General features: G+C 42.9%; 1 protein-coding gene across 3 annotated transcripts in view; it reads right to left on the bottom strand.

The window, feature by feature from the left end:
• Positions 1 to 22,831, bottom strand: part of TNR (tenascin R) — a 435,764-nt gene that overhangs the window by 205,991 nt on the left and 206,942 nt on the right. For all 3 annotated transcript variants that reach the window (XM_054447885.2, XM_054447893.2, XM_054447876.2), the window contains exon 2: positions 4,487 to 4,587. The gene's annotated coding sequence lies outside the window, so the exon portion shown is untranslated. The remainder of the gene's footprint in view (positions 1 to 4,486; positions 4,588 to 22,831) is intronic.

The following is a 22,831-nucleotide window of genomic DNA, read 5'->3' as shown; positions in this document are numbered from 1 at the left end:
CACTCCTGCCTTTAAACCCTCTATTGTTCCCATTGTCTGCAAGAAAAGGGTTAAAGTTTCTCAGATCTCCACTCAAAGTCTAAATGTCTGTCATTCTGTGAAGCCTCCATACTCCTTGCCTCCCTGCCATGTACATAGCGCCTTCTACACGTCAGGCTGCTTGGGCCCCATGATCTCAATGACCTTGCCCATGCTGCTCCTCCTACTGGACTGGCCTCCCTCTTCTCTCTTTTTCTCGTTTCTCTTCATGGGTCCCCCATTTGCTGGAGAACTCCTTTGACACTTTCCTTGCTGCCCCCTCCCCCAAGACAGGGCTGATGATTCTCACCCTGCCTCTCTACAGTGCATAGCTTCACCATCTCACTATCACACTGTAGTTAGGCGTGGGGGAGGCATGCCTTGCCTTCCTTGTAAGAGTGTGTCCTTCTTGTGTTCAGAGTCCAGACAGGGTGTGGCACCTAGTATATGCTACTTGCATGTCTGCCGAATTAGGTTGAATTTGTTGCACGGGTAGGTAGGATGCACTGCTTTCCATAGGATTCAGGGATAAGTAAATGGTGAGAAGTGAAGGTAGAATGTTCTTCCCTGGAATCCAGGACAAGAGAAAGAGAGAGAGAATCAGGAAATCAAGGGAAAGCTTTTTGTTTGTTTGTTTTAATGGAGACCAAGTATTGTTTACAAGCAGAAGAAAAAGAACTTAAAGAGAGTGAGAGAAAATGCAAGTGAGGAAAGGAGAGCAATGGGTGGATCAGGCTATAGAGGAGAAGGGTAAGGAAGAGACCAAGGACTCAGTGGAAGAATTAGTTGTGGCCAGGAGGAACCCTTTCTCTCCAGAGACAGGACAAAAGCAAGTTGGGCAGGATGATTGCACAGAAGCATTCTGAGAAGGAGAGTGAAATTGAACAAGCTCTTTATAGCTCCAGGCTTAGCGAAGGAGGAGGTGAGTTTGCATGTAAACTGCCAGTTGATGCATCCAATGCCATTACATTTTGCACATGTAAAGCACAAGATGTTGAGAGCAAACACAAGTACTAGGAAGGTACTTGGACAAGCAGTCGCCTGTTAGATAATATGGTCTTAATGAAAGCCTTGTCACAATGGCACGGAATGCTTAATTTCCCAAGACATGGGTGGGCCAAGGCATGGAGGCTCTGCCAAGACCTCCTCTGATACTCCTCTTTCCCCTTCCATAGTGATATGGTTTGGCTGTGTCCCCACCCACATCTCATCTTGAATTGCAGTTCCTATAATTCCCACATGTCATGGGAGGGACCTAGTGGGAGGTACTTGAATCATGTGGGCGGTTACCTCTATGCTGCTATTCTCATGATGGTGAGTGAGTTTTCCTGAGATCTGACAGTTTTATAAGGGGCTTTTCCCTTTTTGCTTGGCACTTCTCCTTCCTGCCATCATATGAAGAAGGACATGTTTGCTTCCCCTTCTGCCATGCTTGTAAGTTTCCTGAGGCCTCCCCAACCATGCTGAACTGTGAGTCAATTAAACCTCTTTCCTTTATAAATTACCCAGTCCCAGGCAGTTCTTTACAGAAGTGTGAGAACAGACTAATACACATAGGGAACAGCCATTTGAGCTCTGACTGATCAGAGGTTTGGCATAGAGTCAAACACTGCAATTCTGGAGTTGTACTTTGCTCAGCCTCCTCAACCTGGTTTTATCACACAGCAAAGCAGACATTTACACTCTAACTGTAGTTTCTGATCAAAGCCATAGTTTAAATGGATTACAAGTAATTTCCTCCTGAAACCCCTCAAGAGTCCCTGAAGTCTGGGGTGAGCTTTGGACTGGCAGGGCCAGTGCAGGAAAAGTGGGTTTGCCCACAGCTATGCTCAAGCCCCAGGTCCCCTCCTTCACCTACCTGGCTCCTTGGAGTCCTCAACATCCCTCCAGGGAGATACGGTGGGCAGTCGTTCCCCACCTGAGTGCTAATGCTCAAGGGTTAAGCTCAAGGTTTAGCTTCTCTTGAAAGTCTGTAAGAGCAGCTACATTTGTTAAGCATTTCACAAAGAAGCTTAAATTCAGGGACACTTCTTTCATGACCACCCATATCCAGAAGGGCAAATTGTGTTTTTAGGAGTTTCAAGATTTAACTCTGGGGATAGCCAGGTGCCTAGTTTGGCCGGGGCAATATAGCAAGCAGATAACTCAGTTTATTTGTCTGTAAGAATACATTTACCTAAACATTGAACCATTTGTTTACGTCCACTTTTGCTTGTTTTTTTAAATTCCCCTTTCCCATTTTGCTTTTATTTTTATAAAATCTGACAGAAGGGTATTAAGTTGAAAGGCTATATCTATTTGGCTTGATAAGTGTGTTTTTCCTTTTTGGGAGTGAACCCACTCGTAAGAGTTACAGTGGGTGCTGAACATATTCATAAAGTGAAACATTCATATTTCTGACTATCTTACATTATTCTCAGCCAAAGTCAGGTACTAACAGCATTAATATCAAAGTAAATGGCTAAATAACAGTTGCTCAATAAAGGTTATTGTCTGGAACTGAAAGTTATCATAAGGCGTGGGGGTATAGAGTGAAGCTTTTCCATAGATTATCACAATTGAAAGCTAGAACTCTGTCCTGGGCCCCTTCCCCCAAATTACCATTTTTTGAAAATGCATGATCATGGAGACATATCTACACAGAGAATCACAGACCTTTGGAGAGGAAGAGCACCTTATGGACACACACAAACCCAGTTTTAGGCTGCAAAACGGGAGAAGGTAATATGGTACTTCAAAACCTGTCTGCAGTACAGAGCAGGCTTGAAGCTGGGAGCTCAACTCCCCAAATATCACATTTATCTCAATTTGGCAAGAAGCTGAAAACCTATCTGGGACCATTTAAATTCTAATGTTATTAAGGGCTCATCTAATCAGCTTTTAAAATAAGCTGCTTCGAATGCATGGGAAATGAAGGTGAGATAGAAGCAGGCGAGCAAGGCAGTTTAGGCCAGCCTGTGAGCACCTGGGTTTGAATTGCCAAGCAGCCATGAGGGGACCTGGCTGCCTACCTATTTGGTAACTCCTGCAATTCCAACACCAAGCCATGCTAGTGAAAAGTGATTTGTAAGTGTGTGGGAGGGGACTAATCTGGACAAGCTATGTTCTCCTGTGAGGTGGTTCAGACACATGTGACAGGCTTGGCCGGGAAAGATGGACTGCCCTCTGTGCCAGGAGGTGGCTTTGAGATTTAATCAGCATAGTTTGTCAAATATTCTTTTAACCACACAAGTGCTTTCCCTGAGCAGAGTGCAGGTCAGTAAAAATGTCTTCATTGTAATACACTGCCAGTGTTGCTTTCATGACAGGCACCCTTAGCCCTTAGCCGCTGGTACACCCTGGTCCACCTTTCAGCTCTGCTTGGTTGCAGAGAACTTGATCTGAACCCGCTGGTATCCTAGAAGCAAGAAATTAACCAAGTCTCCCTTAAGTGTGAATGGTTGATAGCCAGCGTGATGTGATGATGTCTCTTGTGAATTGGAATGTTCAAAGGTGTTTTAAATGGCATGGGGTACTTTGTAGTCAAGTGCCCCCAAGGGAGGCAGGCTGCCACTGAGGGTGTTCTGGGCTGATTCAAACATGGGGCTTCAGAAAAGACTTGCCTTAAATCTGTAGAGTAGCATGATGGATACTGAGACTGCAGTGAGTCTAAGGAAGAAAATGAGCTCCTGAACAAACTTTTCTCAAAAAACTTAAGCAATTGTATAACAAACACAGAGAGAAGACTGGTGGCTATATTATTGTTTTGTGCAATAAAAAAGGGCCACACCTGTTTGAGAAGTTCCCAGTTCAGTATATCAAGTTTGAGTGCCATGGAAAGTTATTAAAGGAGCAAAATATTCACTGTGCCTGCCAACTCTATGAATCCTAACAGCCTTCTCCTGTGGACCATTTTTTAGAGGTTATTATTTCAACCTGAAAATTCTTTAGACATATATATGTGGTATGAAAAAGGAATTAGGAAAGCTTTTAAATTAAAGGAAATAAAATGACAGGTTTTTCCTCCAGCCATATAGTTATGGATAGAGATAAAGAGATGGATATTTTTTTCATAATACTTTCTTAGGGGTTTTGGAACTCCAGAAATTTTAGAGTGAGACTGGTGAATAATTTAGCACTGATTCATGCGGGCCCAGTGCAGGCATGGGCAGGCTGGGAGTCAAGTCTAGCTTCTTGGAGGGACTGAGCGCAGAAACACACTTTTATTACCAACCGCATCATGAAATGCATTCAGAAATATTTTATGAGAAGCCAAAGCCTTGGTACTCAGTTTCTCTAGCTTTTTCAGAGACTGCATGAAGCCCAGAGGAGCTAATGCTGTTGACCACCTCATTTCAAGGAGACTAGCCCCCAGGGTGTTGTTTCAGTAACAAAGGGTCTCAGATCCCTGGGAATATGCGGTTATATATGAAAGCCTCAAACTGGCCACGGGAGTGATGAATGATCAAATGTTCACAGGAAATGATACCTTTCGTGATGGTGTCTTCGATGCTTTCTCTTTACTGCACGTTCTTTAATCCTAATTCCAAAAGACACCTGCCCTCTATGCAGTTAAAACGATGCAGCCACCTGAAAAAGAAATAAGCGAGGGAAGAAATATATTAATGGTTTCAAAATAAGAAACCCTGGTTTCCCTTTTTATTCTAAGTACCACATCTCCTTTAAAATAAATTTGTAGGTGCACCATGTGAATTTCCAAAGCAAAGAAAATTGTTGCTTAGTTGCTTTTTCTCTCCAGAGACTTTCATTTATTTCATTGATTTTCTTTCATTCATTCTCATAGTTTTCAATAAAAAGGAAAATATTTGAGGTAAACAAATCTATAGAATGATTATAAATCCAGAAATGTGCTTTAGGTCTTTGAAAGTGACTGTAATAACATGCTTAGCTGATCTGATTATGACAAATGCTTGACACTCTCTCCAAAAGGCCTCCCATACAAACCTCCTCCCCAACCTGACCCCCTCTTATGTCCTTAATGTCCTTGGCACTCTAAGCATTCCTATGTCGTGAAAATCTCCATGTACTATAAACCTCTTTAATTGTGCCATGCTCACTCTGGACTCCCAACTCCTCAGGGTCAGAATCTTTGACTTTCTCACTGCCTTAGTTCCTGTCCCAAGCACAATGCCAGTGCATAAAAGTTCAACAAAGAAGGAATAAATGCATGCAAAACAAAGTAATTCTCCCAGGTTAGAACAACCTCCAATAAAAGCAGTGGCATTGATTGCTAAGTGAGAGCCTTCTGAGTAAGCAAATTTGTCAGCTTCTGTAATCAGGGGTCCTACGTAGATCTTCAGCCAGGCCTCTGCTACACAATTTCCAAGGATGTGTCAACACAGTTGGTGGCTCGATAATTACGCCTTCAAGGGCTTGCTTCTCACAAACCCTGCTAAGCCTTCTCCAAATGGGACACTGAGCCTCAGGGATATCATTTATAGGTGCTTCAAGAGGATGGATTTGCAAAAATCAGGTGACATCTGAGAGAAGAAGAAGCAAGCATTTGGCTGAAGTAGAGGCTTGCTCATCTAAGACATTTGTGAATAAATTAACCTTCCCTGGAGGACCTCATGAAACCTCAGAATTGGAAGAAGTGTAAAGATTATTTAGTTCTGGAAGGGCAAACATTTTCCATCTTGAGTGAATACTCCAGTGCATTCACTGTGGCTGCTGGAGAGTGGGGACAATAATTCTGAGGTGGCATCACAGGGAAAGAACTGGTCATCAATGGGCTTGCCAGGGCCCAGGACTGGGAGGTGTTGCAGGTGATATAAATGCCAGGTATTTTTCTCTTCCAATTCTAATCTGGCTGCTCACCAAATGGAAGAATCGCAGGTTCTTTGGACAGTGTAATTTAGATGGTAGCTGCCCACAAATTGCAGCCTATCTGGGGGGCAGATAGCTCTGAGACTAGAAAATCTCTTCTTCCATGGAATTACAACTCCCCCTCCTGTTTGCTTCTACCCACTGACCTTTCTTTTCCTCATCCTCATCTGTGAGGTGCTAACCTCACTCTCAGAAAGCTGGTCCAATATCTTTTGAACCAACTACATCAAAAGTCATGAAAAATATTATGAAAATCCCCTTCACTTGAGTTTATTAAAAACACTAAGTACTTTTGACATGCTATTTTATTGTTACCTATTTCTCCAACTAGATGTAGGCACAGTTATTCACTCATTCAACTAACATGTTTATTACATTTTAAAGTTCTTCATTTGATATTCCTAAAATTATAAAAGTGACACATGCTTATTATAATAAAAAAGTCAATATAAAAATGTATGCAGAAGACGCTAATCGTTTCTCCCAATCTCGGTTCCTTAAGTAACATTTTAATACGCTGGTAAGTATCCTTCCACACTGTCATAATTCCCAGGAAACAGCTTGAGACTGGATATGCACACAGAAGACTTACTGAGACTTACTCCTGAGGGCTACAGCACCTGGGGGAAGTACAGGAAGTGGAACTGGCCAGAGGGAACGTTGGAGTTGTCCTGCATTGAAAAAGGATCCAGGTCTTTGGGCCCCACACACACCCACACATCTTTGGCTCTGGGCTGCCCCCAGGGAGAGGATGGGCAAAGAAGCTCTTTTTGGCTGGTGCTGATTCCTGAAAAGGGACTCAGCTGTGCGCTCTCAGCAGCCAACGCTCCCAGCAGCTGCAGAATTGAGTGCCTCAGTTGGGTGGTGTCTCAAAGCACCTAAATATACACCCTCCCTTTTGCTCATTTAAACGTAATTATGCATATATAACAGATATATGGGATGTTTTTGTTTATAGTTTTTAACTGAAATACTCTGCAACTTGCTCTGACTTAACATACAAACATCATCATTTTTCCTCTAATTTGTTTATGCATACATACACATGCTTTTACAAGATTATACTATACATGTAGAATTTTTAGTGCACTCTCTTTTTTTTTTTTTTTCTCCATTGCCTGCCTGTCTCTACCTCCTCTCCTTCCCTGCACCATCCACATTACCTCAGTCCCTGTGTTGGCAGCATGGAGTACATCCTTTTAGACTTCCTTTCACGCTCAATTTAACCACATATATACGTATGTGAATGTGGGTACGTGTGCTTATTTACTTTTTTAGTCATTGGCAGCAACCATTTACTAAGAGCCTTGTGAGTACCCAGGCCCATGCCAGGCACCGGGAATATGAAGAAGAGGATACAGCCACCACCTGCAAGGAGCCCCTGTCCTTGAGGGAGAGGGCCATGGGAACATGTCAGGGCATGCACCTCCAAAGTGATTTAGAGGACTAGAACTAGAATGTGGGGCTTCTGTATTCTAGTCCTGTCTGCTTTTCCACTTAACCAGTTTTATTTATTTAAATGGGTTTCCAACTGTTGGCTGAGCAACTGCCAAACTGAAGTGGAATGTGTGTGCCAGTCTTCCTGAAGTCATTACCACACTTGCTCTGATAGAATGAAGCTCATTGTGAACCTCATATACTGGCCTTTGTGATATAACACGCATTACCTCACTAGTAGATCCACTTAATTTGATGAACAAGTCCTACAGCCCTAATGATATCACACAAAGGCCTTATCTTAAGATAGATTCATATAACTGGTGACAAGGCAAAGGATTATTATGACAGCCATTCTTGAAGTTGATGTGTCACAAGGTAGTCATATATTCCTGCAACAGCAAGTTCTAGAGGCAAAACCATTGGCTTAGACAAATATGCGGTACAGGGCTCATGGTCCCAAATCCTTTTAGCTTACACAGTTTCAGAGGGACCCGAGGGAGAGGGGAAGTGGCATCCCGAGAGACATACACGAGAGTAAAGAGCATGCTGACCTGACTGTCCAGCAGCTTCAGCAAATGGATGTGTTCTTTCTGTCCATGCTGCAACCTACTCATTTACCTGTATGTACACTTTCCAGTGCCCAGCATTATCTGGGGTCAACTTGCAACAGCTCATCTTTGGAAAAAATTTCCTATGAAATATGTCTAGAAAATGTGCATTATATTTTCCTTCCTCATCAAGTGCTGACCCCTCTGTAACACAGGTGAGTTCGGCCATCAGAGGGTCTTGGCTTGGACTTTGTAGCATGGGCTCCCTGCCCCTGACTGCCTAGGCAAGAGCTGCGGAACTGGACAGTCCAAAAAGTGCAACCCAAGAGACTCTGTTGATCTCAATCACAGATTTTTCTCCAGGGCTTTGTGTTTTTGTCCTCTTTGGCTTAGGTGAGTCATGGACTTCAGAAGAAAGACACCTGCTGGGCCAGGTGAGATCCAACAATCAAAAACTGCAGAGGTTTCAGACTTTACAGTAACAGTTCTTTTTGACATCCAGTATAAACCTTGTTGCTTGAAAGGTTTTGGTTGATGTACTGCAAATTGCTGGAGATGTTCCAGTAATGGTGATTTGATCCCAAGGATGCTGATCAGCTATAGACAAAATTGCCCAATACCCCCAAAGTATGGTCAATTCATTTTGTTCTCAATTCTCACAGCAGTTGGTTGCTGAACAATGGATCAGATTGTGAACAACCTTCAAATTGTTCTTAGTCATCTTAATGTGAAAATGGGAAATTTAGGCAACTGTTCGTGATGTGACCCATATTCTGCTTCTAAACTCACAAGGCTTCCAACCAGGAGGTATCCTGATGGCTGTTATTTCAGACTCCTACTTTCAGGCATACAAATTTGAATGTTTCTTAGAGGGATTTCTCTGACCCACTGGTATTGGCAAGGCTTTGCAATTCAGCAGAGTGTAAGGAGTTCATGAATTCTCCATTTATCTACTGATGCATAACAAATTACCCTAAAACTCAGTGGTTGAAAATAATAAACATTTATTATCTCATAATTTCTGTGGGTCAGGAATTCAGAAGCAGTTTATCTGAGTGGTTCTGGCTCAGGGTCTTTCATGAGGTTTCAGTCAAGATGTTGAAGGCTGCAGTCTTCAAGCTGGTAGGAATAGAGGATCTGCTTCCAAGATGGCTCGTTTGTGTGATATTGGTCATTGCAGGAGGCCTCAGCTTCTCCCCATGTGGGCTTCTACAAGGGTGCTTGAGTGTCCTTACAACATAGTGGCTAGCTTCCCCAAGAGTGAACAATCTGAGAAAGTGCAAGGTGGAAGCCACAGTGTCTTATAAGACTAAGCTCACCATCATTTCTGCAAGATTCTATTGGTATGCAGGTTAGCCCCATTTAATAAGGGAAAAAGCTGCAGAAGGGTATGAATGCCACAAAGCAAAGGTCAACTGGGGGTCATCTTGAAGCCTAGCTGCCACAAATGCTTTGCGCTTTTGCTTTGTCAATAATGGTAAAGACAAGGAAAAAGACATTTCTCTTTCTTGTACCTACCTGGAACTACAAATGAAAAGTGTAACATTTGGCTCAAATCCTAGCTCCTACCAGCCACAGACTTGGAAAGGAATTTACTGAATCCCTCTAAGCACTTATTTTCTAATCTGTAAGATGGGAATAATAATATTTCTTTACAGAGTTGCAATGAGAATTTACTTAGGTAATACATGTAAAAGTCGTAGCTCAGTGTGCAGCAGAAGGAAGGAACTCAAAACTTGTTAGTTCCTTTCCCTTCTCCCACATTCTTTCCTCTCAGAGTCATGATGTAACAACTGAATGCTGTAGTTAAATGGCTGGTCCTCAAAGTCAGCCTTCCTCACCACTCACCTGACACCACCCTGTTTTGTAAATCCAGGGAAGGGCTCAGCCTTGGCTATTTAGGTTTCTCGTTTCCTGAGGAAGATTTGCTGAGGCTTAATAAAGTCAGGATGTGTGAGAGATGCTGAAGTTCTTTCATATCTTAATTAGCAGTTAATTAAGTGGAGGTGCTGGTGTCTGGAATATCTGACAGACAGGTTCCATAATTATCTTTTATTATTATTACTAATGGAAAATATGATCAGGGAGTTCAAGTTTTCCCAGAATCTCAGGTTTAATTGAATGACCCAGTGGAGGATTAAAATGAACAGGCTGCCCTTTCCACATTGTTTTATTAAAAATATTTTGAAATTGAGTGGTGCCTTGCATGCAGGAGCTTTGTTGGTGATCTTTAACTAGGCATAGAGGAAGCTTGGTGTGCTACCACGGGGTTGCAGGGTCCCTCCAGGAAAGCACACAGTCACATTTTGATGACTGTACCAGCAGCATTTTATTAACAACCTGCTCCTCTTCCCAGGGAAGGTCTTGGTTTGGAGGTCAGAAGACATTGCTTTAAGGTCTGAACTGGAGAAGAGAAGAGAGGCGCTTTTTAAATGTTGCCAGAGTGATATTGGCCTCAATCTTTTAGAAGTTTCATCCAGGAGGTGCAGCAAATCCCTAAGTTGATGTTGGTGGCTCAACAACCTCATGCTCACACAAGAGCAATGGACCATCCTGGCTGAGGCTGGCCATTCCTGGAGGACTCACAGGGTTGGGTGTCCTGAGGGATGTTGAGGAAAGCAAGCTGGGGCCTGCCTCCCTTGTATCCTGAATTCACATGGGGTGGACTCTCCACAGAAGTTGTTTGACAATGACTAGACAAGCCATTCTAAGCCTTCAGTCTTCTAGAGTTTCCTTGGGACAGCTGAACATATGTCAGACTACCTTCTCACCTCGGAGAGAGTTGCACAGTGTCACTATCCACACACAGGTGTGTGTTTGTGCAGATTGTATCACACCTCCTAGATTTAGTGCTACCTCATTCTCATGATTTCTGAATGGATTATTTGGATGAGTCCTCACACACTGCCCAAGTGCATCAGGGCTCTGACCCGGGTGTCTGGCAGGTTCTAAGTGGTGTCAGTTGGTATCCTTTATCTAGTGAGCAATTTCCATTATTCATAATTCAGGATTCAGACAAGATCATTCATCAGGTCTAACAAGAGATTTGAGATCCATGGGACAGCTGGTACTAGAGGGGCTGCAGGATTCTAGCTTGGCTTCTGGGCTGCTAAGGTGAAGACTGGCTTGCCCTGCCTATAGAGGCTGATATGGTTTGGCTCTGTGTCCCCACCCAAATCTCACCATGAATTGTAAAAATCCCCACATGTCAAGGATTCGACCAGGTGGAGATAATTGAATCATGGGGGCAGTTTCCTCCATGCTGCTGTTATGATAGTGAGTGAGTTCTCAGGAGATCTGATGGTTTTATAAGAGGCTTTTCCCCCTTTGCTTGATACTTTTCTCTCTTGCCACCAAGTGGAGAAGGACATGTTTCCTTCCCCTTCCACCATGATTGTAAGTTTCCTGATCTGTGGAACTGTGAGTCAATTAAACCTCTTTCCTTTTAAATTACCCAGTCTTGGGTATTTCTTCATAGCAAAGTGAGAACGGGCTAATACAGGGGCCATGCTGAGAAGGGCAGAAGCCCTTTTCCAGAAAGGGGGCTGCATGTAGCTTCTGGCCTATATTTGTGGTGCTTAGAGTTGGCCCTTTGCTGAAGTCCCTGATCAGCATTCCCTGTTCCTCAATGTCCCTCCAAGTGAAGTTACAATCTAATAATCCTGCCTGCAGCAGATTCAGTGCCTGAAAAATAGATTAGCAATGAGCTCCACATCTCAACAGTTAAACTACTATATCAAATGTTAACAGTGGCTCTCTCTGGATGGTGTTTTTAAATCTTTGTCTTTTTCTGCTTAATCTGTATTTCTTATTTATTTATTTATTTATTTATTTTTGTTGTTGTTGTTGTTGCTTCGAGACGGCGTCTCGCTCTTTCGCCCAGGCTGGAGTGCAGTGGCGCGATCTCGGCTCACTGCAAGCTCTGCCTCCCAGGTTCACGCCATTCTCCTGCCTCAGCCTCCCAAGTAGCTGGGACTACAGGCACTCGCCAACACACCCGGCTATTTTTTTTTTTTTTTTTTGTATTTTTAGTAGAGACGGGGTCTCACTGTGTTAGCTATATTTCTTAATTTTGGTATAATGTTTATATTTGGCTTTAGTAATGAGAAAATAAATACTTTAAAATTTTAGAAAGGATGGAATTTAGAAAGCATTATTTTATCAAGCTTTATAGCAATGGTTCTTATCCTGGGGTTCACAGAGGGTCCATGAACTTTTACGGAAAAAACTGCATCTTTAATTTCACCAACCTCTAGCTAAAATTTAGCAGCTCCTCTAATTTTAAATGTAGGCAACAAGTCACAGTAGTATCAGCAGAAACTATAATTTTTCACCAATAGAAATCACAGATATTTTTATATCTCATTACAGTTGTTGCAGATATGTTGAAACATTGTTTAAGCTTATTAATAACTTCAGAATCACAGTAGTTATTAGACCTGCCAGCAGATCTTGTTATTTACTGTGTTAAGAAAGAAACACATATATTACTATACCACAAATCTGTTTTTTAAATATTTTGATAGCAATATTTCAATAAAAAATGCAGTTTCCTTTGTAATCTTATATATTTTATTTTATACGTTTATACCATTATTTTGAGAAGGATTCGTATGCTACACTAGGCTGGTTGAATTTTTTCAACCATGCCTTTTTTATGGCATGATCCATTTTTTTATGGGCCATGCCATTAAAAAGGGTCAGAACCCTGGCCTTGGGAGGAAGAAATGACTGGCATCTGTGGACACTGCCATGGCTAGGGCCTGGGTGTCCTGGGCACTGACCTGCAGAATCCTCACAAAGAGTTAAGAAGGAAAGTTCCATCATTATCCCCATTTTACAGTCAGGAAACTGAGACACAAAGTGATTGTGTAACTTGCTCAAGGTCACTGAACTTCCAAGTGGCAGAGCTGAAATGAGAGCTCGGACAGACAGGATCCAGATGGCCTCCTTTGTCCTTCCTTCTGTTAGCACCACAGATGAGTCAATGTTTAATGTACTCCTTCATGTGTTTGTGTGAGGCCGGGTTATCCACTGATGCCTGGAAGTTTGAGGGCAGTGTTTTTGACCTTCCCAGCTAGAATACAAATAACTCAAGGGCAGCAGAGTCTGGGCTGAGGTTTTTGGTCATCTCTTCCAGGCACCAAAGGAAGTGGAATTAAGGAATTCTATTTCTCTGAGCACTAGGATAATTAGCAAATATTATAGAAATTCAGTCATTGAAGGTACCCACTAACCCCCAATTCATGTTTGGACCTCATATTGGGAATGTTCTTTTTGGCCAAGTGGGCCCATTCTTCTTGGGATGAGCCTTCCTTCAAGCCGGGAGTGCTCTCTAGCCTCCACTCTGTCTCTTCCCCACTCCACCTTCCATTCCCACTTTTTTGCCCACAGCCTCTCTGCATCTAAAGGAAGCAGGAATTTCGAGTGGTCAAAGCTTGACAGAGACAAATGTTTCATTACCAGGAGGCTTCGGTGCACGATCAAGTGATCACCAAACCTGGAATGCCACATTGGAAAGACAACCCTTGGAGAGCACTTAACGGGCCCTAATTGCATTTGATAGCCATCAATCACCAGGGTAATTTCCTGTCTTAAAACATGTGCTCTCCTCAGTGAAAGAGCCAAAAATGAGGCCAAAAAGGAAAGAGAAAACTTCAGAATGAAGGAGAGTTCTGGCCCTCTCTTCACCTGACATAAAGCCCTTCCTTGTCCGGGTGTGGACCTAGGGGAATATTTCTTCTCTCCTTTAAATGGCTCTTGTAGGGCAGGTAATTGCTTACTCAGTGCTTGGCTGGCAAAACTGTGACCTTCAGGAGCAGAGCCTGAGTACATTTTTTCCTAATGGTGGCTCTCAGGCCATCCTCCAAGGTAGCCAGTTCCCACTGAAGGATCTGACTTTAGGGACTGACCTGACTGGCCCAGGAATCTCTGTCATCTCAGAACAAGTTGAATTTTAATTTGCTTGATATCATCTCCCCTGGATCTGCATTTAAGAGGGGATGAGTTGCTAGAATGATAAAAGCTTGATTTTCCAGGCATTTGATGAAGGACTCTGGGTTAAGTTGGGCTGGGAGCCAAAACCCTTCTGTATCCCCATCAGTCAGCATGAGAGCAGAGAACAGAGGACTCTCCGAGCAGATGGCACAGATAGCACCTAAGTCCCTCTCCCTTGTCAGGGGCCAAGCCAGGCATCTGTGTGAACCAGAGCCTGCTTCTGGGACTGTGAACTGGTTGGGTAATGGTGCAGAACTGGTGGTGGGGGGCGGTTCCAGTCAAACAGGAAGTGGATCCTACTAAGAGTCAAGTTCAAATCCAGTGGAGACATGATTGCCATTTTGAGTGGGATAATTCTCTTTTGGGTGAAACTCTCCAAGGTCACGATGTGGAGAAGTAGAGTATTTAAGAAACCTGAGCAAGGGCAAAATATGGGAGGTAAAACTGGAGCTTAAGAGCTTAGTGCATATATAAGCAGGCCAAGATGTTGGAAACTAGGCCAGAACAAGGCACAAGGGGTCCACTGGGACATGACCATGGCTGGGGTGTTCACAGTTGCTCTGTACAGATGACAACCTGTGGAAAATGGGAAGGGGAGGTATAAGATCAAAGCAGAGAGTGGCCAGCTACAGTGTGACTACAAGGCCACTGTCTTTTGGGCTACAATTGTTTGAGTATAGTCTCAACTTAGCAGAACCTATGTTCAGGTCAGAAAGTTTCCTGAGGAAAAAAAGGTTGAAGATATTTTCCTTACAGTTCATTTCCAAATATGGAAGTATAAGAGATTAATCCAATGTGGAGGAGTGTTGATTGTGGGTTAATACAAAGTAGGCCCTGGAAAATGAAAATATATTTTCTTTAGGCAGCAACCGGGTCTTCAAAAATTAAAATTCTATCTAAAACCTTGACTTCTTGGGGTCCAACAATCCAAGGTTGCTGTGTAGCCTTATGTTTTAGAGTGCACTATTACCATGTGGGGTGAGTTGATTCCTCTTTGGATGAGACTGTCCAGGGTGCTGCAGGTGGACTTCCATCTCTGGCCTCCATCCATGCTGTGTTGGTATGCCTTCTGACAGCATTTTGACTACCAACAATACCCCTCCACATACACATTTCCAAATATTCCCAGGGTGAGAGGGAGGAGGCAGCCAAGACAGACTCTGGCTAATCCAGCTACTTTCTTGGCATACAGGAAGGTTGCTAATGTCCCAGATGTTGGAATTATGCTCAAGAACTTGAGGCAGAGGTTTGACAGCCTCCTCAGACCCTGAGATCTCAACCTAGTCAGAGATGGCCAATTCCCAAGTGGTGGATTTTCAGGACAAGGCCATCCTCATGGGGGAAGAGAAAACCATGCTTTCAACAGTTTCACCCTCTTACATTTATGTTTGAACTGATATTGTGAGATCCTTGAAGACACACATAGTGACTTTTCCATTCTGGTCTCCCCAGTCAGTGAGGGCCTGATGAATATAAAAATATAGCCTTGAAAAACACTAGACGCATGCTCCCAAATAAAGTCACACTCAGCTTTTCACAGTGCAGTCAACTGTTTACACAGTTCCCCAGGAAAAGAAAAGGAAAAGAAAAAAGAAACAAACAATAAATTACTGATCACTTATTATCAGCAAGAGCTAAAAATTGCTGGAGGTAAAGACAATAATAGGAAATGGCTACTGCTCTTGAGAAAGAAGCTCACAGCCCATGAAGAAGACACAGTCATGTACACCTGGAGATGTGTCCACATGGTTTTGCATCAAAGATTTAATGGAGGTGTAAACAAACTTCCTGGAAACCCACGTGTGGAATCTGGGAAGGCTCCCCTTCCCAGGGGAGAGGAATCAGATGAAGACGGAAGTGTCAAGGTTCAGAAATGGGAAAGAGTATCTCAGGCAGAGAAAAACAGTTGTGCTGAGACCTGCTGGCTCTGGAGGTCTCTTGACCTAGGATCCATATCCTCAGGATTAAGATGAATGGAAACAGAGACCCTCTCCGATTTGCCTCATTGACATTCTGAAGAAACTTTGTAGTTCCTTCCGGGAATGTGCCAGAATCAAGAAGGCATATCCTGAGGCCAGGCTGTTGCTCATGCAGTGTGATTGGAAGGTCTTCACAAAACCCTCCAAATCTCTGTTTCTAAAACTCACACAACTACCATTAGGTTTATACCTTTATGTTATGATTTGCCCTTCCCAGAGATATTTGCATTTTAAACCAAATCATAAGTAGCTCACACTATAACATAAACTAGTCTCATCAGTTATTGGTCTGGGACACCCAGAGAGAAGAGGGACTTAAGGACTGCCATGGAAGACATCAAAAGGAGAGAGGAAAAATGGTAAGACCACCAAGAATAGTGATAAAGAAGACAAGTTGAATCTCCCTCACACTTTCTGTGCTTTTCCAGAAAGGATGGCAAAAGAGGCACTGACTAACACATCAGTCTCAGATATAGAGTGGGGAGGGAACTGGCACTGTTTTGGTTTTCTGTTTTTGCTTTTGTAGTCAAACCACATTATTGCCATGGCAATTCCCTCATCAACTAGTCCTTCCTCTGATCCCACTAACAAGTGTCATCCTGCCCACTAACAAGTGTCATCCTGATAACAGAGGCTCCATGTGACCCTGCATTCAGAAGCTGTGGAAGAAATCTCAGGCAGAGATTCACCTTTCCCTGCAGCTGAGCACCACTGATCACACTCCCAGAGAATCCTTCAGCTCCAGGGTTTGACTCAAATCTTTGAATGGTGATGCCAGACTCCCAGGAGGGCCAGATTTATCAGAACCTGGGGATGGTGAGGAGAAGGGAAAGGTTTTCAATTTCCTTTCATTGGTCAGGATCACTGTAAGAATTACACAGTGTTGTTATTCTTATGGCTAAGGAAAGGGCCTAGCTCTCAGCTCTGTTGCTGTGACAGCCCAGTCTCACCTACAGATAGCCCTGGCCTACAGCTAGATGGTTTGGTTTCTTTGGGAGCAGACAAGTACTCCAGCTCATCTTTGAAAGAGTACAGCCAGACACTTGTCTTCGGCACTTTTTTTCCTTTACCATCCTTTCTGCCCCACCCAGCATTCACTTCAAATCCATCCACTCTCCCCTTCCCCAGAGCTAGCCACTTCTCTCAGCCCTTGTTATCTCCAGCCTTGTTCACTGCCTCTACCTCCTTTCTCCTCATTTCCTACTTCCACTCTCAGCCCACTTCCAATCCATTCTCCATGCTACTCCCAGAGGATTTTTTCTAAAGCAAATCCATGCAAGTTATTTCTTCTTAAACCTCTCAAGGTTTAAGGTGTGCCCAAGGCCTATTACAACCTGACCCCACTTATTTCCCCAACCTCCTTTCTCAATGCCCACCCTCCCCTGCCTCCTCTCTGTACTCTAACCATGCTCGGCTGCATACATATTCCCTATCCCCAGGCTTGCTCAACCTGGACATTTGCATCTGTTGTTTCATCTGCAAAGAAACGCCAGCCTGGTTACTATTTATTCTCCAGAATTCACCTCCTCCTGGAAGACTTCCTGACATTCCAGGGATGGGTTAGACGCCATTCCCTCCACCTGCCCTCCTTGTACCATAAACTCTCGCAATAACCTTTTCCAAGTTATGTTGCAGTTGCCATGTATAAATCAGCATATCCTCAGCACCCAGCTTTAGCTTCGCCTGCAGGAGAGGATCAATAAGTATCAAACTAAAGCAGGAAGGCTTAGGGCTCCCCATGGCAGCTCCCTGCCCCTATGGCTTGGAAAACTCAATTCGCTCTGTAAAGGGAAAATGTTCACATTAAATACTGCTGTATGCTGCTAGAAACTGTGTGCAGAGGGAAAACAAACAAGTGATTAAGTAATAGCAGGCAAGTATTTCACTAAGAGTCCTATCCAAATAAAATAACAGGAAAAGTGCCTTTCAGTACTGATTAATCACAGCTGAGAATTAAAGATCATTTGTAACAAATCATTATAGTCAACTGATTAAAAATGAATGAGTTTGTACAGAGAACCATTACTGAATCTGGGGCTGAAAAAAAAAAAGACAGTTAAAGCATATTAACATGAAACTCCCAACCTGTGTATACGTTGCTGCATGAGGTTGATTTACCATTTACACCAAGGGGGATGCCAGGTGTGGAGAAAAACGTGCATTTGAGTTGGAGTTCTGCTTAGGGTTCAACCCCACCCCTGACTCTATGAAACTGGTAAAGTCTCTCTAAGCTTCCATTTTTTGCTACTGAAAAAATGGGGTTAATATCACCACCAATGTTAGTTTGAACCATATGAAATTGCCAACGTTTGACCACATTTGGCCTACAGAGATGGCAAGTTCATATGGTTTAAGCTTAAACTTACCAAACAAAGCTGTTACGGGGATCAAAATGAGATAATGTAAACCAGAAGATGCTCTACAAATGCAAGCCATCAGAAGAACCTCCTGGCACTAGGGTAAGACTGTGATAATTGACAACAGTGTGGTGCTCAGCTTGGCATGCCACTGGGTTTGGGGCAAATCTGGGAACTACGAACCTTCCTCATTTGCATTAATTGTTAGGTTGAAGGAAGGGAAAAGAGAAAGACCAAAAGAAATAAAAGAATTCTTCCAACCCCAACGCAGGCCCTCCCTCTCTCAGCCCTGTCTCTCCTCAAAAAATACTATACCCCTCTTCTCTGGTATTTTATTTGTAGGTGTTAGCTTTATTTAGTGTAAATCCACAGGAAGTTTGGAAGGGGGGTGCTGCATGCTTGGATGCACTTAGCCCACCTCGGGCTCCTGTGGCCAGTCCCCATGTCTCATCAGGCACCTGCCCCTGCTATGAGGAAACCTTCTAATCTGAGCGACTGGCATACAATGAGTCCTGTATAAGTGTTCAGTGAAATAAATGAATGAAGAAATGAATGAGTTCTCCAACACTGCTTATTCTGTTGCTTGTTCTTTTGCCATCTGACAGAGCCCTAATAGAGGATAAAGGCATTTCCCACCCACATCTCCAAACAATGGAATTAATGTAATCACTCTACATCTCCTGATCAGATGCAAACATTGACAAGCAATTTTTTCATAATTAAAAATGCTTCTGATGAGACAACTTATTCTTACTAAAACAACTTCTACATGGCATTGGTCCAAACTCTTTACTTATCAAATAATCATATATATTAATCATACATATACACACACATATAATTTTTTAAACTCTCTTTTTCAACTAAAACTTATTCCACTAAATTCTTTCCAGTGCTTTTGCCCACATGCAGGGTCCCCTCTCTTCACCTTTGCTAACTCATTTTCCTGAAGCATTGATATATTTCTAGTTTGACCTTCTGCATGTAGCTACTGCTTGGAACTGTCAGGCAGAGCTCAGGGCCAGATTCATAGGCATGAGACTCAATCGTGCAGTCACAGTGCTCAGAAGGGCCTTGTGCTTGGTTTACTGCTTTGCTGTTGCCATTTTGAAATTATAAATAACGTTTGAACAAACGGCCCCAAATTGTCATTTTGCACCAGGCCCTGCAAAGTTAGTAGCTGGCTCTGACAGCTACTAGAGGAAAGGAAACGGTGAGAAAAAACAAAATGGGGCAGAAAGAGTAATAGGGTAGTCCAGTTTAGAGAACTCCCAGAGGGGAGCGGAAAAGAGTGACTGAGCTGGCCTGTAGGGGGTCATTCAGGAAAGCTAGAGAGCAGAGAATGCAGCTGCAGAGGAGCCATTTAATGGGAGAGACAGGTTCTAGAAAAGGGAGATTTACTAAGGAATCCTACGAGGCTAGCACTGTCAGATTCAGGCTGTCAGGGCTTCAGAGAGAGAGTACTTTTAATATGAAGACAAGAAGTTAGTCCTCCAACATAGGAAGGGGACCTAGAGACAGAGAGCAGCCAGAGCCAGAGAGCAGCCAGAGAGTAAAACTGACAAGTAGAAAAACCTGACCATTGAGCTAATGGAACACAAACTGGAGTACATCATTCATTTATTTATCCCTTCCTTCAATATACATATATTGAGTATCTAATGTGTATGTACTGTGTTAGCTCCTGGGCAATTTCAAAGATGATAATGATTCAGTTCCTGTTCTGGGAAACATAATTTATATAAGAAGAGAAAGACATGTGAGCAATAACATCATATGATTAATGTTATTACAAAGGTTAATGTTACCTATTGTGAAGTAGGGGCAAGGGGAATGGGCAAGTTTGGGGTAAGTTTTATGAAAGATGCCCAGACTATACTCTGGTTTCTCTTCAGATCATATTAATCTTTCACCTTCTACTGAAAGGTGCCCAGACTAGGTCTTGAAGGATCAACAGGAAGTCACACAGAAAAAAAAAGAGCATTTGGGCAGAGGGAATAGTGTGAGTAAATACACAGAAATGAGAAACATCATGTGGCATTTAGCTACCAATAAGAAGTCCAAAACAGCCAGGGCAGAGGGTGCAAGACAGACAGCAGCGGGAATGGGTGTGCAAAGACAAGCAAGGTTTGGTTATGAAAAACCTTGAATGCCACACCATGGAGCCTGAATTTTACTTCAGGTATGTGGGAGAGCCTTTGAAGGTCGTAAGCAAAGAAGAAACAAGATCAGATTTTGGGGAAGATGGGAGATATTATTTGCTGCAATGCAGAAATGGTCTCTAGGGAAGAGTAACTGAAGCATGCAGGCCAGTTAGAGAATAACTGATGGCTAAAATTCAAGCAAACGATAGTGAGAGCCCAAACTCAGGCAATAGCAGAGTAAGTAAAGAGTAGGGAAGAGAGTAGAGACTTCTTTTAAAGGTAGAATGAATTATAGTTGACTCATTAGATGGGATGGGGGCAGGGAGGAATAATTAAGCCTTCTCAGGTTTCTGATTTAAACATTTGGGTTAAAAACATTATTAACCATGAAGGAGAATAAGGGAATAGGAAGATAAGAAAATGAGTTGAATTTTGGGCATGTTAAATTCAAGGACACTGCTAAATATGTTCAGCGAGGGTCTGTGCTAGAGATTTGGAAGTCATAAGAACATAGGTATATTGGTGCTAATTGGTGTTAAGGGCATTGGATATGAGTACTCAAAGAATGGATGCAAAGCAAGAAGCTCTTGAGAACACTGATATTTAGGAAGTGGGTTGAACATGACAACCTGGTGAAGGAAGCAATCAAGGAGCTATTGGAAAGGCAGAAGGAGAACCAGTGTGGTATTATTTTTTCCCTATCATTGGCTGTTTTTCTTGGGAGATGACTTTATGTCCCTGCTTGTTGCAAGTCTTTTGATGTCAGGCTTGGGCCACATGGCTGGCTTTGGCCAACAGAATGTGAGCAAAGGTGATATACACTATACCCAAGCAGAAGTTTTAGGAATCTCTATGTATGGGTCGGTGTTAGCCCTTTTTTTTCTGCCATAAGATCACCTATTCCTTCATCCTGGATCCCTAAATGCAGATGGTATGTGGAGCAGAGCTATATCTAACCCTCAGATGTAAAATTTGAGCGTAAAGGAAAACCTTTATTGTTGTAAGCCACTGAGATTTGGGGATTATTACTTGAATGTAACCTAACAAAAGCTAACTGCTACAACCAAAAAAGAATAATGTCTCAGAAAAGAAAACATTTTGAGAACAAGTGAGCAGTCAATAGGGTCAAAAGTGACAGAGAGGTAATTAGGTGTCTCAATAGGTAGGTTAATGGTGATCTTAGTGGGAACAGTTTTAGTGGTGTGGCAAAAGCTGAAGCCAGATTGCTATGGATTGAGGCAAGAATGGGAGGTGAGTGGGTGGAGATTATCAGTGTAGATTACTTATTTAATGATGTTGACTGTGAAAAGAAAGAAATATATAGAGAGAAACAGCTTAAGATGGAAATAGAGCATGAATAAAATTATTCAGGATAGAAAAGATTTGAAACCGCAGACTGAGGAGGGAGATTTGGTGGAAATGGAGAGCCTGAAATTGCACTGAGGCTATATGCCTGAAAACATTTGAACCTCTGATTCCCTCTTAATATTAAAAATAATGATAGCAAACACATAGTGCTCACTAAGTGTCTGGCACTGCTTTGATTGCCTTGCATGTATTAATTTATTTGATCTTCAAAGCAACTCTATGAAGTAGGTACTGTAGTTATGATTCCCATCAAACAGATGAATAAAAGAAGGCATAGGGATTTTGATTAACTTATTCCAATTCACACAGCTAATAAGTAGCAAACAGAGGCCATCCAGCTTCAGAGAGCGTATCCTTCACTACCATGCCAGGTTGCCTCTCACAGAGGTACAGAAAGATTTTGAGCTATAAGCATGGCCTGGGAAGAGGATATGCCAGAGATGGGCTATAGCATTATAGATGAGGGATGTGGCAGGGAAGTATAAAGAGTATGCCTCCAAAGGAGAAAGTTCTGGCTTCCTGGAGAGTGGAATTGGAATGTGAAGAACACTGAGCCTTCCATTTGGGGTACCAAGTTGGTTTGTTCACAGCCTCCCCTCAGCCCCTGTCAACTGGACTGGAATTGGAATGTGAGAAAAAATAAATGAACAGGGGAAAAATTAGATTACAATGGATGGCAGAAGAATCAAAGGACAGGAACAGAGGAGGAAGCCAAGCTCATTTTTGTGGTGCACTTGTGCTCATGATGTGCCCAGCACTGCATCAGAGCAAGGGCACACGGAAGAAGACCCGGCTGTTTCTCAAATGAGTTACCCAGGATAATGGGCAACATGGACATAAAGAGGCTGCTTTAACATGGAGGTAGGTTAAGTGGGGTGTATGTGAACAGCTAAGGAAAAATAGGCTACAGAGTGACAGAATCTGCTGGTGTAGCGTCCATCAAGCAAGAAGCAGGATTGCTGGCCATCTCACATCTTAAAGATTTCTGTCCACTGTCTCTTTGTGAGGATCAGGACATGGTTAATGGGATGTGGAACTTCCCTCCAACCTGGACTAAAGGCAGGGAGGCCACGAGGGCAGAGTTGCTTTTCAGCGTTCAAAGCTGGAGAAATCTAAAATGATATCACATAACCAAGTACCCAAGAGTGGCGTGC

Source organism: Pongo pygmaeus, chromosome 1, assembly GCF_028885625.2.
Source record: "Pongo pygmaeus isolate AG05252 chromosome 1, NHGRI_mPonPyg2-v2.0_pri, whole genome shotgun sequence".
NCBI lineage: Eukaryota > Metazoa > Chordata > Mammalia > Primates > Hominidae > Pongo > Pongo pygmaeus.
This window is presented reverse-complemented; position numbering and strand designations above follow the sequence as displayed.